General features: G+C 36.4%; 1 protein-coding gene and 1 long non-coding RNA gene across 4 annotated transcripts in view; both read left to right on the top strand.

Annotated features, from left to right (window-relative positions):
- LOC125059999 (inactive dipeptidyl peptidase 10) overlaps positions 1-18,030 on the top strand; it is a 348,882-nt gene that overhangs the window by 234,667 nt on the left and 96,185 nt on the right. The window lies entirely within an intron of this gene.
- On the top strand, positions 16,761-17,503 carry LOC125060012. Its single transcript, XR_007118771.1, has 2 exons — positions 16,761-16,869; positions 17,103-17,503. It is a non-coding gene; the product is annotated as an uncharacterized LOC125060012 (long non-coding RNA).

Below are 18,030 nucleotides of genomic sequence, written 5' to 3'. Positions count from 1 at the left end.
GTTGCCATTGCTTAATACTGTCTCCGAAACTATCGATATTTTCATATTTTCTCAAAACGAATTCGCAAGAATCAATAACGTTGATACGGTAAGTATAAGTAAATAAAATAACAAAACCAAATGTATAATAATTTAACTAGGATTATAGTTTCAAATTTAAGTATGAAATGACAATTTGAAATATAAGTTCTTCGTGGAAACGCATTAAATGAATTCCAGCATACTTGTTTCGGGTGTAAACACATTTTTGTGCAGTTGAATATTGTTCTACAAAATCTGGCTACAATATGGCATCATAAATTACACTGCACGTTTTATGTGAAGTTCGTTCAAAATTTTGCTGCATAGTATAAAGCTGATTTTGGTTAGTTGTTATTTACAGTTGTTTTATGGTGTTTTTAAAGAATTAAGTTTAGTTCGAATACGAATTTCCGCCTTCCTTTGTTATCAAACTGCCCGAGCTCTCAAGGCGCTTCAGGCCAACAGCGGGTTTCTATTAAAAAAAAACAAATACGATTCTCAATTTGATTGAGGTGTCGAACCAAGCAGAAGCTTTTATGGCAATATATATTCATATAAATTGGTGTCGATTACTGCCTTTGGCCTTGTGCTTATTTCCACTTGTAATGCTTGATTTCCTGCGCCACATATATTTTAATATTCATTTTTTTCCCTTATGAAAATTTCTTAATACTGTTGGCCATGAAAATGCTATTTCAAAGTCAGTATTAAACCCACATTGGGTGTAACAAATGGGGTGACACGTGCGACTAACTTTTGGTAATGCTAGTCACTGTTTTACCCGCTTAACCGTTTAACACAGCTGATAAATGTTACTTGTGGTATAACTAAATGCAAGCTAGAATTTATAGGTTCATAAAGGGATGAAAGTAATTTTATTTAAATGTGTGGGAGTTGTAAAACACCATTCATTTGGATTTAATATTATTTCCTTGATTTTATATAATCGAATCCAAAGTAATAGTAGGAAACACTACAATATGTCTCCGCAATAAAATACCATTGCTGAACTTAATGTTTTAGTATCAAAAAGTAGCATCCAATAAGAAACATTGCTCCATACCTCATCAAAGCACATTTGATTCGGATCACGATGCCCTGGAGAGCTTTCACGATAACTTTATGAGATAAATGTAAATTGTATTACTCTTACAATATTATAATGATAATTTTATACCATTTTTCATTCTCAAATTGATAAAAATTATTTTAACATCCAAAATACTTAACGAAAAAACCCGTAAGGTGTGTGTGATTTAACCTAGTCAGAGTGTAGCTTGTGACTCGCAAACCTGAGGGGGTTCGTACCCTGGCATCAGATAAATTATTTGTTCTTACAATAGTATTATGAAATGCTCTCGACATTTTTGGGATTTCGAACGGTAAAATAACAAATGACGATGAATAAAAAAAAAGATATTATTTATGGAAAAAGTGTCACTTACGAAGGGACGTGGCAGAGCGGCGACATATGAATGGAAAAATGTAAATGATGACCTCACCCTCAGCCTCACATACAGCTCGATACAACTAACCGCGAGATATAACAAACGGAATAGAGGAGGATTATTTTTGCAGTTCACTTTCTTTATAATTTTAGCCATGTTTGTTTATTCCTTTAAAAAACATTGTTGTCTGTAAAGACGATAAATTTACGTGATAACGTCATAAGAATACATTGATGAAAAATTGCATACTTATTATCACTTAATTAAACTGTATAATAGAAAGTAATTAATTGGAAATGATTATTTTTTTCGAGATATTAACTTATACTCGTTAATTCATTTTTTTTAATAAATCTCAAATATATGAGATTATATCGCTAATCAAATACTGAAAATACAATAATTTTTTTACCTTTTTTGTAGGAATAGTGTGTATTAAAAAAATTTCGAATCGAATCGAATTCCGGTCTATCTATCTCTATCGCTTGTTCCGCGCTCCCGCTCGCACTTCTCTATCCTCATTTACATGGTCTTTTTGGAAGTCAGTGCCAAGTCAATCTATAGGCTGTTCCTAAGTGCTGCAAATGCAAATTATTTAAAGTACACGTTTAATTGATAAGCTGTCCCTTCGATTTTTTAAATCAGTATAAAATCTAAATTGATTAATATTACTTAATAAAAATGCACCGATTTTTAAGTCAAAAATCAAAAAATTCAATCATCATTAATTCATATAGGTAACACAATGTACACTTATGAACGTCAAAAAAGAAATATACATGAAATGCTTCTGATTCTAGGGCGTATAAATCAAGGGCGTAGAACGGAAGAACTGGCAGTAAACTCTCCGCCACTCTTTTTTTTAAGGACAAGCAATATCAAAATATGTTGCTTTTGAGAAGAATCGGAAGAAACCATAAAATGACAACTTTGGCTGATTCCTGAATTCGATCGATCCACAAATAATTTATCCGAAAAAAGTTACGCTGAAATAAAATTGCATTCACTCATAAAGTGCATTAAGCTTTGGCACATCGCCAAGTTGTCAAAGGAGTAAGTAGCCAACTAACCAAATATCTAGCAACTGCGTAACTTTCTAATGTCTTCTTTAAATAAAGCATTAGGTTAGTAAGCTGTTTCAGTCTAGCTTTGGGGTAATGGTGATGATAGTTATTTAACTTGCGTGTTGTTCCCACTAAAATGTAAGTGCGTGCTCCTATTTCACCATGCCTCCTGCTGATAGAGGACACATCTTTTTTTAAATTTATTACTTAAGATGTCATGTAATGGTTGCAGCTCCTTACAAACGTTGTGTAAAACAAAACACTTGGCGATTAAAAAGAGAATATTTTAGAAATTTACATCTGACGATGTAGTATTACAATTCTAGACACATTAAAATGATTAGATTTGCAGGTGATAAAAAAAGATATATTTGTAGGAACGCTTCATATTTTTAATGGAACAAGGAAACTTTGAAGTGCACAAAACATACTCAGAATGTTTTCATTCAGAACTCAGAACATTTAATAAAGAGGCAGGTTCACAGCTCGATAGCTCTCCAAAGCAAAATATCGAGAAATATTAAACATTTCTGAACGCACATAAGCCTTCACTCATCATTAGGGTTGCCCGCTAAAAGCAACGATTTTACGTATATTCTTATATAAATAATAAAGATAATCTTTTGTATTAAAGCCCTTTAAGTGTCTTTTTTATGTTATAAGAGGCAAACGGCAAGGACTTAAGTGATACACTATTTACGTTTATTCTTATTTTTAACTTTTAATTTAATTCTATTTATTATACACCGTTACACACGATTTACTCACACTTCTAACTTTAATATTATTATTATTATTTTTCTATTTGGTATTATAATTATTTATTTTATTTTATTAGCTGCTGTGGTCTCTGGCAGAATGACCAGCGCTGTGGAACTTTTTGCTCCTCAGCATAATGCTGAGCCAGGGCCAATTACTACCACAGTACACACACATTGCACACTGGAAGCGAACCGAATGGCAAAAGAAAATTTCTTAATTTTGATTTTTAATTTTGATTGTTTGTGATGTCTTATTTTATTTTATGTTTTCTTTAAGTATTGTTATTTTGTGTGTTTATGTGTGTGTGTTTTTGTTTGTAATAAATGTTATGTCGATGTCTATACACATGGACACTCACATTGCCAGAATGTTCGCAAGTGCGTTGCCGGCCTTTTAAGGATTAGTACGCTCTTTTCTTGAAAGACCCTAAGTCTATAATCTATTATTGATTTTAAATAATTGAATCATAAGTAAACTAAGTTTTAACGTTGGATATTAAATTGGAGCTTTGTTTAAGGAGGCTTTAAGTGAATTACTATACAACCCTTTTAGACCAGTGCAGATAGCCTTCAAAATAAATAAAAAGTGAAAAAAATTACAGTAGGATGAAACCCATTAGAAAAGCAGGGGAATATGCTCAAAAAGAAAGGAAAAATAAATTACGGTCGATCTGAGGTCGGGAAGGGGTGGGGGGGGAGTTTTAAGGGTAAAAAACAGTTTATCTCGATTTCCGGCAAAACTAAAAGTCCTATCGAAGAAAGTTAAATGGCAAAGTTGTAGGTAATAAAAAGATCTAAAACTTTTGTATTTACACATTTTTCACATAACCTCAAAATTGGTGTGAAAAATTAAAAAAACCAAGTTTTTGGTTTTTTATTTTTATCTTTTACCAAAATTTATTTTTTTAAACGAAATTTGGTGAAAACTTACCTTATTATGTCCCAAATATACTGTAATTTATTTGATTAAAAATATTTATTTTTTCAACTTATTTTGAATTAATATCGAAAAAACACCCTAATTTTCAATCGAAAATTCTGACGTCAAAATTTCAGCTTTTTTCAAAAAGTTGGAGTGCTTTCAGTTCGTTGAAATCTCTACTTTCCTATGGTAAAAAAATATATATATATTACCATAGTAAATCTTCTCAGAAAATGCAAAACATCGTATGCAGTAACGCCCAGACCCGTCATACCCTTCCCTACTTCTCTATGAATCTTCTTTAAATTATAATTAGATGCCTATTTATTACTATTTTAAGATAACTTATATATACCTGAGTGACCTAAAAAAAATTTTAGCCTTTAGATGGGCTAAAATTTTCGTATTTCATAGAGAAGTAGGGAAGGGTATGACGGGTCTGGGCGTTACTGCATACGATGTTTTGCATTTTCTGAGAAGATTTACTATGGTAATATATATATTTTTTTACCATAGGAAAGTAGAGATTTCAACGAACTGAAAGCACTCCAACTTTTTGAAAAAAGCTGAAATTTTGACGTCAGAATTTTCGATTGAAAATTAGGGTGCTTTTTCGATATTAATTTAAAATAAGGTGAAAAAATAAATATTTTTAATCAAATAAATTACAGTATATTTGGGACATAATAAGGTAAGTTTTCACCAAATTTCGTTTAAAAAAATTAATTTTTGTAAAAGATAAAAATAAAAAACCAAAAACTTGGTTTTTTGAATTTTTCACACCAATTTTGAGGTTATGTGAAAAATGTGTAAATACAAAAGTTTTAGATCTTTTTATTACCTACAACTTTGCCATTTAACTTTCTTCGATAGGACTTTTAGTTTTGCCGGAAATCGAGATAAACCGTTTTTTACCCTTAAAACTCCCCCCCCACCCCTTCCCGACCTCAGATCGACCGTAATTTATTTTTCCTTTCTTTTTGAGCATATTCCCCTGCTTTTCTAATGGGTTTCATCCTACTGTAAATTTTTTTCGTTTCAAAAATTATCGGCACTGGTCTATTTAGGGTATTTCTAACTAAACCTACTCTGGAACCATTAATTAAACTACAACTTTATCCAGCCCGAAATCAACATCAATAGAATACAAGTAACCAATAAACTCACTTTATTCAGATAATAACCAAAAAGAAACAAATAAAACTAGTCTGATTATAATAAAAATAATTAAAAATTTATAAAAAAAATAAAAAATAAAAATTAACGCTGGCAGCATTTTCTCACTGTATTGCCATACTTATACGTTGAGCAAGGAATACCAGGTCTGGGTTCACCGGTACTAACCAGGCGCCAACTTTAATTTTAATCAGCGCATGTGCACTTGTACCCCACGGCCTAAGAGTCTCTACCAATAAACTTAGTAATTTATCAATTATACTGACGTGATTTAAAATATTTTTAAAAAAGCAAGCAGCAATTTGAAAATACAGCATAACCTGTTACTATTGAAATTAACTTTCGAAATAAGTTATACTGTAAAAGCTTACCGTATCGGCCCTGTCGTGTTTCACTGAGGCCTCCAGTGTGGTGTGACACAAAACAAGATTCCTACAACACCTAAATACAGTCTCTTTTGACAGCCCTACCCAGTACAAGTGGCGGAAAACTCGCATTTTTAGAGTAAAATGTCGGTTGCCTTTTGGGATCTGGAATAGCGGTTCGCTTAATGGCTGTGCTTTTAAGTTCAACTCTAAACCATGCAAGTGAAACGGGTACAATTTGTGGGCAGATTTCATTTAGTCTTTTAAAAAAATAAAACAGTTTTTTTAATGCGCTTAATTGCTTTTAATTTGTTTGTGAGGGTATATTAAAGAAACATAAAGTCTGATATCTGACTGTTCGTCTACGTGAGGATAATTTTTATAATTTTATTCGATTTGCTTTAGAATGCTATCGTTTTCTGTTCTTCCATTGACTCTGTGAGATGCACACTCACATCTAGCTATTTCCATTAGAATAGTCATACTTAATTTTTTATTTACTAAAGTTCTTTAATTGTTTCATAGTATTATTAATTCATAAATGTAATTTTTTTTTCCTCCTATCTCCTTAAGGTATTTATGGATTATCTATAGGTGGAGATTTGTAATTAGTACTGACTTTATTTTATTGTAATCATAATTTACCTTCTGTTAAAATACTGTAAATCTTCCTAAAATGCAATAAATTAATAAATATATTGCGAAGTCCGAGTAGTTTGAAGCAAAAGTTTGTTCCAATTCCCATTTCCCCATTGCCAAGGTAGCTCTACTCAACTTTATGAACTTACATGAACTTGTAATTATTTTAATATTAATTTTTTTTATTGCTCAAAATATAATACTTAAAGCTGGGTTCTCACCAACGTTACGAGGTGTAATGTAACATTCGCATCGAGCATGTTACGCTGTGTTCTAAAACCGGCGTAACATGCTCGTTTGAACTCCGGCCCATATTCGCCAGCCCTAGTGGAAAGCTAAAAGCTAAATTATTGTTTAATATTAAGAAGAAAAAGCAGAGTATATTTTTTTAAATACATAGTTTTTTCTTTGTCCCACTCCATTTTTTCAAGAAATAATACGAGAGGAACGACGTGTGCACCTGTGCTCGTAACGACAGCGCGTGACTGAACCGAGAAACATTCAAAGGATTTGCCAAAAAACCGACAGCCGGGTCGCTCAAAGTGAGTAACAAGCCGCTCGTTTTCGAATGCTCGATATTACATCTCGTAACGTTGGTCAGTACCCAGCTTTAGGATCATATACTTACTCGATTTCCGGCCGTTCACAAATCGTCGCTTCCGGCCTCGTCGGCATCACACTTCCGCCCACTTCACTTACCAAACTACCTTTGAAAGGCAGTTTGGTAAGTGAAGTGGCCTAATAGTGCTAGTAATAAATTATATGCCTTGAGCAGGAGGTAAACCTTTTTATATGACACTATTTTTCAGTCTGTGTTATATCTATTTACAGTGCTTGACTGGAATAAGTCAGGAAGAATCTGCCACAAATAAAAGTCAAAAGTCAAAATCATTTATTCATATAGGTATTAGGTAAGACAATGTACACTTATGAACGTCAAAAAGAAATGTATATTAAATGCTTCTAATTTTACATTGACTACCAGTTCTCAATTCAAGGGCGTAGAACGGAAGAGAAGAACTGGCAATAATCTGTCAGCCACTCCTTTTAACAGGAGGCATGAGGAGCACGCACTTACATTCTCGTGGGAACGACACGCAAATACATAGTCTAAATAACTAACATACACGAATGCAAGTACGACCAGTCACCACAAGTAGGACCCGTTCTCGAGTATAGGAGTAATATTATATAGATAGATAGCTATTTAATATTATGATTTTAGGTTAATATTTGCAATAAACCGTTTGTGTCCCTTTATTTCAGAAGAATTTGTCTAATCTGCGATTTTAATTGATATACGATAGTTGTGCCAAGTCTGTGTTTTATTCTTTAAGTCAAATCATTTATTTCATTTAGGCCTATTAACAAAAGGTTTCATATGGAGAAGAATGGGAAAGTACTATAATTTATATGGTAGAACACAATATTTATTTATTGCGCTATCGTATACAAACATCACAATTTATATTATATTAAATACGCCGCGCCAGCTGTCTACTCTCCATCCGTCTTACGAATTTGCGATCAGGTCACGTGTCTGACGCGAGTTTAACATTTTTTACCCATTCCAAAGAAAGTGTACAACGCCGCTAAAGAAGTTTTCACTTCATAAAAAGAAATAAATATATTAATATTATGTCTATCACTTATTTTACTAAAAATGTATAGATTCTTTCTAACATGCTTATTTTCATATTTAAATATTACAATTTAGATTTATGTTAGGAACATTAAACCATAAAAAGCTTTAATTTTTTGTTATAAGCTATGGTGTCATGTTAAACACATGTTTGCTTCAAATATTTAGTTGCTAATAGTTTGCCAGAAACTACTCGCATACGTGTTAATGGTGTTTGTATAATATCATTCAGAAACAACATAACAGCATTATAATAAACCATATTCGCCAAGGTGGAGTTTCACGTTCGCAGATAAATTATATATATAAATTATTTGTTATAATATATTTCTAAGAACTTACTTGCAAGATTATTAACGGCAAACAACAAAGCGGCTGTACCGACAGCACCGAGCAATCGAAGAGCTACATCTATATGAATCCTTAACTAAAGGACAAGACAAGAAGTACAGAATCAAAAAAGAAAACAAAAAATATTGGTGCACTAGCATATTGCAAAAAACTAAAGTGGAAATGGACGGGCCACACCGCTCGTATGAACAATGGCAAATGGACAAAAATGGTTAAACAAGGAGGAAAGGGCCACCAGGGAAAGAAGGAGAGCTTAAAGAAGATGGTGAGAAAACTTCTCAAGTTTATTAATATGGGTAATTTGTGTACGCTGAAGATACAGGTGATTTTTTGCATAATTGATTCAAGAAATAAATGAGGCTTCATTATTTAATTATATGTGCCTTAATATTATAAAGAGATTTATTTGAATGTTTGTAGAAAATAATATTATTCACCATTAGAATCACTTTTTTAAACCCCTTCACAATTCAGAGATACGCGCCCTTAAGATTTGTCCTAGGATTTTACCAATGCATACATTTTCTCTAAGGTTATATTTATTTAAAAAATATTAACAAAAATAATGTTCAGCTGTGCAAAAACGGATTAAAACGGAGTAAATTATAAAAAGTAATCATTGATTAACAGAGAGAGAAGGGATCAGGAACAGATCGGGTGTTGGGCAAGTCCCTATGTTGTGTATGTTAAAACCCTGTTGTAAACAATCAAATTTAAAGAAAACAACTTTTTTACCGGATTGAAGTTATATATTATTATAAACTTATAATTATTTTACATAATTTAAAAAAAATCCGACGTTTCGCGTACGATGCCTGGGCTACGTACAGGGTACACAAAATATACCGAAATATACCGGCGGGAGACGCCAACCCTTTAAGACAATAATGTCCCTTTTTAAGAAAGGGGAGATTCTGACACTCCCCTGCTGCTTGGCCACTCGGTCACAAATCTGCCAGATTGCGTGGCTGATAGGCTAGGATGTAGGGGTCCCTTTAAAAAAAAAAATATATACATTTTGTTAAAAGGTTGGGGCAATCAACCTGATTGTTAAGTATCTTAATTGCAAACGATACATCAGTTAATTTTCTGCGATTCTCCAATGTTAACATCTTAAAGTGCGCTAATCTGGTTTAATATGGTGGTAACTTTTTTTTCGAAATTATTACAATTATTACGAAAAAAAATATTTTAAAAATCTAGAACACACGCTTTTAAAGCACATCAAACTAAAAAGTGAAAAATAATTCCTAATTTAGGCTGAAAATGGTAATTAACAACTTCACTTTTTAGTTTGATGTGCTTTAAAAGTGTGTGATCTAGTTTTTTTAAACTATTGTTACGAAGACGGGTCGACTGCAATGTTTCTTGATTTTTCCACTACTTAGAGAACTTTTCAGCAGGCTGAAATGTGATTTCTGACCGTTTCAGGAGAGGGTCAATCACATATTAGAAAATCGTAATTTACATAATGTTACCCTAGTTTTCAGGAGCCTGAAACATTTTTTCAGGCCGTTTCAGAGCACGTGTAGTCGAATGGAACACTTTTCAGGAAACCCGTTTTCAGGCGTTTTCAGGCCTGGTTATACCCCTTTGATGAAGGAATGTTCTAGAACGATTTTCTAGGTGTGGGACAAGGACGGAACGATACGCGAGAGAGAGGGAAGATCGGAACCTTCTCGAAGCTAGACCGAGCACTCTAGAACGCCGTACGACAAGGACGGAGCAATGTGCGAAAGAGATAGCTAGTACGCACGTTCTAGAATTGTGCGATCGCTACTCAGTTGCGCCGCCGCCTAGAGAGTTCTCGAACATCGCTCCCAGTGATATATAAGCGAGCCGAAACGCGACCGATTAGTTCAGTTTTGAATGCGATACCAAGCGATAAACACCGGAGTGACAAAGTGCGAATATAGTGAAGAAAAGTGAATACAAGTACTGTGTGAAGTGCGTGTTATTAGAGTAATTAGTGACAGTATCTTGTGTGTGTATTCAGTGAATTTTAGTGCGTAATTTCCAGTTTTTAGTGTTAACAAATTCCTCGTAGATTTATTTAGAAATAAACCCTTGAAGAAATCTACGGCGTTTCTATCCGACCCCCTAGCTCGTAACATTTTGGTGTCAGAAGTGGGATAGAAAAATGCCAATTACTCCAAGGGAGAATCAAGAGGAGTTTGTAGCAGAGTCTCCAGCCGCTGAGGGAGTGCAGACAAGGGCGCAATCAGCACGCGACGCTGCCCGACGACAAAGTTTCGATGCAAACCGCGGGATGGGTGAAAGCAACGATGCAAACATGCTTCTTGCGCTGCGCCAAATGATGGAAGAACAGGCACAGGCACGCCGATTGATGGAGGAGCAGGCACGTCGTCAGGAGGAACAGGCACGACAAATGATGGAAGAACAGGCACAGGCACGCCGATTGATGGAGGAGCAGGCACGCCGTCAGGAGGAACAGGCCCGTCATCAGGAGGAACAAGTTCGGCGATTGATGGAGGAACAGGCTCGCCGTCAAGAGGAACAGGCACGCCAAATGGTGGAAGAACAGGCTCAGACACGTCGTATGATGGAGGAACAGGCTCGACGTATAGGAGAAAAATTAGGAGATCTGAAACAGGAAGTTGATAAGAAAATCGAAAATTTGGAATCTGACGTGGACTGCAAATTTTCGAAACAGGACAAACGGATTCTCGGTTTAGAACAAGAGATGCAGTGCCTGAAGACCACGGGTGTCGTAACGACTGTAGCACCATCTGGAAATCTGAAAGTACCTCCCTTTGATGGTACATCTTCCTGGGGCGCGTATAAAATACAGTTTGAGACTATGGCAGAGTCAAACGGGTGGAATGACGATCAGGCTGTCACCGCCCTTATTATGGGACTGCGAGATGAAGCCCTCACCATATTAGAAACCAAGACAGGTAAAGTGACGTTAAAGCAACTGCTGGATGCCCTGGAATCACGGTACGGAGACGCACATTATGAGCACGTCTATAGGGCTCAATTAAAGGATAGAATTCAGCAGACAAATGAAAGTTTGCAAAAATGGGGATTTGAAATAGAGAAGCTGGTTAGGAAAGCCTACGCATCCTCACCAGACGTTGCAGACAAGATGTTGGTTCAAGCCTTCGTTGACGGTATTCGAGACCGTGAAATTCGAATGGCTGTGAACCTAGGTCACCATAAGGACCTCCAGAATGCTCTTGCTCATGCGTTGGAAGTGGAAGCATTTTGCAAGGATTCTCGACCTAACCGCATTAGGGCTGTCTCGGAAAAACGTAGTTCCCAACGTGGACCCACCTGTTACCTCTGCGGGGAAGTAGGGCATATGAGGTTTTCGTGCCCTAAGAGAGATCCCCGAGGCGAAATGAAGACAAGACGTGGGGAGCCCGATGACGTGGATGTGACTGCCGCTGAACAGCGGCAGGGAAACGAATAGAAGCCAGGACCACGGGGCGGGTGCTGGCCGGTTCTGTAAGGAAGGCCCCAAAAGTTATGATCTCTCAAACTCAGGATGGGAATACCATTGTCATCGACGGAGAAGTTAACGGCACTAGGTGTGAGTTAACCCTTGATACTGGAGCTTCCCGGACAGTAATCAGATACCAACTTCTGAAGTCATTTTACAAGAGCCTTTCTGGTGGAAATGTACAGCTCCTTACAGCTACTGGTCAGCACATAACCGTTCGAGGAGAAGGTATCGCTACCTTCAAGATTGGTGGAAGAACATACAGACATAAGGTGGTTATTGCTGACATCGTGGATGACTGTATTATCGGTTTAGACTTCATGAAGCATTACAACTGTAAGATTGACCTGAAGAACGGCATATTCAAGTGTAGAGATGAAGTAGTTTCCCTAAAAGATAACACAATGAAGAACGGGTACGACATGTATAGAGCTATCATTGAAGATGGTACAGTTAGTAAACAACGAGATATAGTTCAAGCAATACTGGAGGACTGTAAGGAAACCTTGACGAGGGAAGAAATGTCGAAAGCAAAGGGATTATTAAAAACATTTTCTGACATGTTTGCTACACACGATGGAGATTTAGGAAGGACAGGTGTAGTTAAACATCGAATTGAGACTGGAACCGAAGCACCTATACGTTTAAGACCGCGACGAGTACCTGTCGCATATGAAAAGAATATAGACAAGATGATTGCAGAAATGTCGAACCATAATGTTATTGAAGCATCTTCCAGCCCTTGGTGCTCTCCAGTAGTTTTAGTCAAGAAAAAGGATAACAGTTTAAGGTTCTGCGTCGACTACCGTCGTCTTAACGATATCACAAAGAAGGACAGTTATCCCTTACCTAGAATAGATGACACCTTGGATACCTTAAGTGGGGCAAAATGGTTTACAACTTTAGACTTGAAAAGTGGGTACTGGCAAGTGGAGATAGACCCAAGTCATAAAGAGAAAACAGCGTTCTCAACTGGTAAAGGACTATGGCAGTTTAAAGTTATGCCGTTTGGGCTTTGCAATGCACCTGCCACCTTTGAAAGACTAATGGAAAAAGTACTGTCAGGACTGATAGGAGAAGCCTGCTTAGTGTACTTGGATGATGTAGTCATCATTGGGAAGGATTTTGATGATCACATACGAAATCTGCAACGGGTGCTCTCCAGACTCCATAAAGCCAACCTTAAACTTAGTCCAAAGAAATGTTTATTTTTCAAAAGAGAAGTGAGTTACTTGGGTCACATTATATCGGAGAACGGAGTTCGAACAGACCCGGAAAAAATAGCTGCGGTGAAGGATTGGCCACTACCTAAAGATAAAACGGAAGTCCGCGCTTTCTTAGGCTTATGTTCTTACTACCGAAGATTTGTGAAAAATTTCGCGGATATTGCAAAACCACTTCACAGACTCACGGAACAGAAGAGGAAATTCACATGGGATGGGGAGTGTGAAGATGCGTTTAATGAGCTCAAGAACCGACTGTGTGAGACTCCAATACTAGGCTACCCGGATCAAGATGGTGACTTTGTGGTAGATACAGATGCCAGTGGAATTGGCATTGGAGGTGTACTATCACAAGTAAAAGGTGAACACGAGCAAGTAATAGCCTACTTCAGCAAGTCATTGTCGAAACCAGAACGGAACTACTGTGTCACTCGGAGGGAACTACTGGCTGTTGTGAAGACGCTGCAGCACTTCAGTAAATACTTGCTAGGTCGCAAGTTCCGTCTTAGGACAGATCATGCTGCATTAAAATGGCTACTTCAGTTCAAGAATCCGGAAGGACAAGTGGCTCGATGGATCGAACAACTGCAAGAGTATGACTTTGCTACTGAACATCGCAAGGGCAGAGCCCACGGGAACGCAGATGCATTGTCTCGAAGGCCATGTGAGGAGGATTGCAAACATTGTACAAGACACGAAGGTAGAGAGCTAGCCCATGTAAGGATACTAAGGACAGACACCATTAGTCCAGATTGGTGTGGGAAATTAATTCAGGAAGAGCAACAACAAGATTCTGACATTAAACCAATTCTGGACTGGATGAAATCTTCAGCTATCAAGCCGCGGTGGAATGATGTTGCATCTACTAGCACCACGACCAAGAGTTACTGGGCTCAATGGGATAGCTTAGTTCTTCATAATGGAGTGTTATGTCGCAAATGGGAAAACACTCGAGGGGATGCATCTCATCTACAGTTAGTTGTGCCAAGATCCAAGGTTCGCAACATCTTGGAAATGTTTCATGATGGCTCATCGGGCGGACACTTAGGAGTAAAAAGGACTCTTCTGAAAATTAAAGAGAGATTTTATTGGATACATTGCCGTGAAGATGTGGAAGACTGGATTCGGAAATGTAAGGCTTGTGCAGCAGTCAAAGGCCCACAGACGAGAACTAGAGCTGGTATGAAGCAATACAATGTCGGAGCTCCATGGGAGAGGATAGCCTTTGACATAGCTGGACCATTTCCGTTAACAGAAAAAGGAAATAAGTACATCATGGTTGTTATGGATTACTTTACGAAGTGGCCCGAAGTGTTCGCTATTCCCAATCAGGAGGCAGTTACAGTAGCTGAGATACTTGTAAATGACGTATTCTCTAGATTCGGAGTACCCTTGGAGATTCACAGTGATCAGGGAAGAAATTTTGAGTCTTTATTGTTTCAAGAAGTATGCCGACTAATGGGAATTCATAAGACGCGGACTACTCCATATCACCCACAATCAGATGGAATGGTGGAACGCTTTAATCAAACCTTGGAAAGGCACTTGGCAAAATTGGTGGACGGCCATCAAAAAGACTGGGACAAGTATATTCCGTTATTTTTAATGTCATACCGGTCTGCGGTTCATGAAACCACGAATGTTACACCTGCCTTAGCCATGTTTGGGAGACAACTTAGATTACCAGCAGACATTGTAACGGGACGACCACCTGACACCCCGGAGAGTGTTACGGAATATGCTGCGGATCTGCGTAATAAACTGCATGAAATCCATGAACACGTACGAGCATCACAAAACAAAATAAGTGAGACTACGAAGATTAGGTATGACAGAAAGACGAATCACATAGAATTTAAAGAAGGCTCGCAAGTATGGCTTCATAACCCAACAAAACGCAAAGGCAAATCACCAAAGCTTCAAGCTGACTGGGACGGTCCATACACGATAGTCACGAAGATTAATGACGTTACTTACCGGATAAAGAAAATGAGTGGTTTAAGAAGCAAACCGAAAGTAGTTCACATAAATCGATTGGCTCCCTATAAAGGAAGTAATGATGCTCGGGACGAGCATGTCTAAGGAGGGGGTAGTGTTACGAAGACGGGTCGACTGCAATGTTTCTTGATTTTTCCACTACTTAGAGAACTTTTCAGCAGGCTGAAATGTGATTTCTGACCGTTTCAGGAGAGGGTCAATCACATATTAGAAAATCGTAATTTACATAATGTTACCCTAGTTTTCAGGAGCCTGAAACATTTTTTCAGGCCGTTTCAGAGCACGTGTAGTCGAATGGAACACTTTTCAGGAAACCCGTTTTCAGGCGTTTTCAGGCCTGGTTATACCCCTTTGATGAAGGAATGTTCTAGAACGATTTTCTAGGTGTGGGACAAGGACGGAACGATACGCGAGAGAGAGGGAAGATCGGAACCTTCTCGAAGCTAGACCGAGCACTCTAGAACGCCGTACGACAAGGACGGAGCAATGTGCGAAAGAGATAGCTAGTACGCACGTTCTAGAATTGTGCGATCGCTACTCAGTTGCGCCGCCGCCTAGAGAGTTCTCGAACATCGCTCCCAGTGATATATAAGCGAGCCGAAACGCGACCGATTAGTTCAGTTTTGAATGCGATACCAAGCGATAAACACCGGAGTGACAAAGTGCGAATATAGTGAAGAAAAGTGAATACAAGTACTGTGTGAAGTGCGTGTTATTAGAGTAATTAGTGACAGTATCTTGTGTGTGTATTCAGTGAATTTTAGTGCGTAATTTCCAGTTTTTAGTGTTAACAAATTCCTCGTAGATTTATTTAGAAATAAACCCTTGAAGAAATCTACGGCGTTTCTATCCGACCCCCTAGCTCGTAACACTATTATTTATTTTTTATTTTTTAGTTAACAATTTAAATCAACATTGCACATTTTCAGATTTAGCTCTAGTACTAGCATATTATATTTGACTGAAACTGTTGTAGAACGGACATTTGGAAGGAGAAGAGAAGGTCAAACCGAATCAAAATATCAACCGTTATTCTTGCATGTGCAGATTTACACAATATATCATTATTTATGAATGAAGAATTACCCGTGGTAAAGGAAGACAGTGTTCATATCACAGATGAGCTTTAAATGATGGGAATGCTATTCAGGCTGTCATTATAAGTACATTTTCCATATGACTGTAGTTTAAGTATTATGCTCATCATAAGCATACCTTTATTCATAAAACTAAATAATTCTAATAGTCTTAATCAAAGAACTGCTTTTGTCAAATTGTCTAACATTGTGATCCTTAATTAATTAGTGAAATAAACAAAATATATGTACTGTATTTACTCAATATAATATTTACACGGCAATAATACATTCACGAAAACATTATTTTTACATTTACATTCTCATTACATTTTCATTATATATTTTAAAAGAAAAGCAATATTTTTCGGGCGGTCTTTGTTCTGATTGATGTTTGTTTTAATACGGACCCTAACACGTCAAGTTACGTTAATAAAGTAAGAAATCGATTTTTTCCGTTAGAGAAGTTGAACTATAATTTATGATAGATGATTTTTTTATGATTAGCACAAGTAATATTAGCAAAAGGATATTAAAAAAAAACAATTAATTTTTTGTGTCAATCTTTTAAAATGTATTTTTTATGCTAATATTAATTACTATTTTGTATTGGCCTTGAAGAAAACGAATATAAGGCGACATTAATTTGTTTCTGTTACACTTCAATTCAAGTTGTGACAGCTGTTGTGGCAAATTTCAAAATGAAGTTACTTCTGTGTGAGTATACATTTGGTAGTTTATTTTCAAATCAATTAATTAATTAAAATTATGAAACTTAAAAAGCAAATTTTTAATATGAAATCTGAATTGAATTAAGACCTTTATGTCGTCCCTGTTTGATTATGGGCAAAATGTGGTAAAAATTAAAAAAAAAACATAAATAAATGCATCAGTGAAAAATCCGATAAAACGTGTGAAAGTCCTAACCTAAACCATTTTTAAAATTCCAGATATCACAATTTTTTCGCTAATTGCGTTGTCTGTCGCTGCACTACCAGGATCCTCTCCTATTGGTAGTGAAGAGCTAAATGAAACTGTTACGCTAAAAGAAGCGGAAGCTAATGCAGCAGCAGAAGCTAATGCGGCAAACGAAGCAAATGCGGCAAACGATGCAAATGCAGCAAACGAAGCGAATGCGGCAAACGAAGCAAATGCGACCAACGAAGCAAATGCGGCTGATCCGGAATTAGCAAGGAAAAAAAGGAAGGGAAGGCATGGAAAATGAAACACCAATTTGAAGAAGAGGCAGGGAAGGGAGAAGAACATGCATAATCACTAATTTTTTGATTTAATCACTAATTAATCTAAATGTCTGATTGTAATGTTCATGAATAAATTAATAGCACAGATATTTTTTTTGTTTAGTTTGCAATCTTTAATATTATGTCAAATTCATATAAATATATAACTATTAAATACCCCAAAATATACTACACACAGGATTGGTGTTTTGTTCATGTCAGATGCTTTTTTGACTAGTGTTAATTTGTTGTTCAAAAGTTAATTTAGATCATCTTTAATTAAATTAACCTCACTGAGACGGTTGTCACTGAGGCAATAAGTTGTTGGTATCACTCCGAGATTGCGAGTCTTACACGAGAATTGCGAGAATTAGGAGGACATAAATAAAAAAATTTTAGAAATGTTAATGATGTAGTAGACTGCACACGTCAAAAGTCAAAAATCATTTATTCATGTAGGTAACAACACAACGTAAAATGATAAAATAAAACAAAAAACTTTAGAGGTGTCAAGGGACACCCGGATGGAACGAAATTCCTTTCGATTAATTTATATGTTAATTGGTATCATAACAGTATGATAGATTTTCTCGACACCAATCTTACGACGATTAAAAAGCCAACATCACGAGGTGTT

This window comes from Pieris napi, chromosome 20 (assembly GCF_905475465.1).
Source record: "Pieris napi chromosome 20, ilPieNapi1.2, whole genome shotgun sequence".
Lineage (NCBI taxonomy): Eukaryota > Metazoa > Arthropoda > Insecta > Lepidoptera > Pieridae > Pieris > Pieris napi.
The sequence above is the reverse complement of the archived record's forward strand: the minus strand, read 5'-3'. Positions and strand labels throughout refer to the sequence as shown.